Source organism: Corapipo altera, unplaced genomic scaffold (genome assembly GCF_003945725.1).
Source record: "Corapipo altera isolate COAL_440 unplaced genomic scaffold, ASM394572v1 57301, whole genome shotgun sequence".
Classification (NCBI taxonomy): domain Eukaryota; kingdom Metazoa; phylum Chordata; class Aves; order Passeriformes; family Pipridae; genus Corapipo; species Corapipo altera.
The window spans coordinates 1-1,616 of NW_020890610.1; the positions used below are offsets into that span (position 1 = coordinate 1).

General features: G+C 68.1%; 2 non-coding genes across 2 annotated transcripts; one reads left to right on the forward strand and one right to left on the reverse strand.

Moving 5' to 3' along the window:
• Positions 1-226: 226 nt before the first annotated feature.
• Positions 227-298, reverse strand: TRNAP-AGG. The gene has a single exon. It is a non-coding gene; the product is annotated as a tRNA-Pro (tRNA).
• Positions 299-929: 631 nt separating this feature from the next.
• Positions 930-1,001, forward strand: TRNAP-UGG. Its single transcript has one exon. It is a non-coding gene; the product is annotated as a tRNA-Pro (tRNA).
• The last annotated feature ends 615 nt before the right edge of the window (positions 1,002-1,616 follow it).

Genomic DNA, 1,616 nt, shown 5'->3' on the forward strand with positions numbered 1-1,616 from the left:
CCGCTGGCTGCGGGGCTGCCACCGGAACGCCCCGAACAATCCTAGGGCTGCCTGTGGGCTCGGCCTGCCTGGGATTGCCTGCTGGTCCCCCAAGGCAGGCAGCGAGGAAATGTCTGTAGCCATTTCCCTCCCTGTCCTGCCCTGGTGTCCCTTCCTAGAGGGGTCGGGGTGTCCCTTGGGATGAACATCGGTGCTGGGGGGACCAGAGCGGTGGGAGCCAAAAAAAGGGCTCGTCCGGGAGTTGAACCCGGGACCTCTCGCACCCTAAGCGAGAATCATACCCCTAGACCAACGAGCCAGGGTGCGCACGCGCCCCCGCCCCTCCCGCTCTGCGCCCACACCCCGGATGCTTCCCAGGAAAAGGGCGCTGTGGGGACGGCGGCACACGCGCCACGCTCGACTTCACACCGCCTGCACCCACACACGGCCCCGCAACGGTCGCCACGCTCGCCAGCCTTCACACACGCCCGCGAATCGCCCTGCCCAACAGTGCTCAGCGCGCTCCCCGCCAGCGCCCTCGCACACCACCCCGCACCACACCAGGCCCGCACACCACGGCCCGCGCACGGACGGCCCCCTGACAACACACACGGGCCTCTGCTGCCAGCCAGCACAAACGCAGCTGCCGCGGCCCACCAGCTCGGCGAGACGGCCCGGGCCCAAGAGCGGCCGATGCTGCTGCCAAGCCCCGCCCGCTCCATCCGCTGCTAGGCCCGCCGAGGGGCTTTGGGGGAGAAAGCGCCGCCCCCGCCACTGCTGGGGGGACATGTAGGCGCTGACGCCTCGCGCCCACCTCCGGCTGCTGCTTCAGAGAGCGGCCCCAGCAAGGGAGACCGCCCTGCTCCCGCAGAGCCACGGCCGCGCACAGCCCCGCCTGCCCCCGAGCCCCCGAAAGTCCCGGGCTGCCCAAAGGGCAACGGCTGCATCCCGGCTCGTTGGTCTAGGGGTATGATTCTCGCTTTGGGTGCGAGAGGTCCCGGGTTCAAATCCCGGACGAGCCCCTCTCTTTTGCCCGACCACCGGCCCCCGCCTGCCAGACGCCCTCCATTGTTCCCGCAGGGATGGGGAACACGCCACTGCGGGGAATCCACGCTACAAACCGACACAATCTTGCCCCTCACCAGCTTTTCTCTCACCTCACCCACCTCTGCAAAACCCGCACAACACCACCTGTGCTTCTGCCCCTCTTCTGCCCCCGGGGCATCGCAATCCCTGCCGCCGGCTCTTCAGCTGCTCCCCAGGGAGGACGAGGACGAAGAGGAGAAGGAGGAAGGCTGGGGATGCCCCGGCTGCCAGTGACTCTCCCAGGACCCTCAGGATGGGTGTGGAGGAGTTGCCTAAAACCTGTCGCTGGGAGCCGGATAAGAAGCTGCACAGGGAATCCCTACTGGATTTCGAGTCCAACGCCTTCACCCCATCACAGCCCCAGCCCCAACTGCGTGCGGGGCATGTTGGCCCCCGGCCCAGCCACCCCCGCTGTCCCCGGTGTGCTCCGTTGTCCTGGCGAGCGGGGACGTGGCCGCAGTCTCCCCACACAGAGGGAGGGGGGGCAAAATCACTCGCGCACCCCGGCTCGTTGGTCTAGGGGTATGATTCTCGCTTAGGGTGCGAGAGGT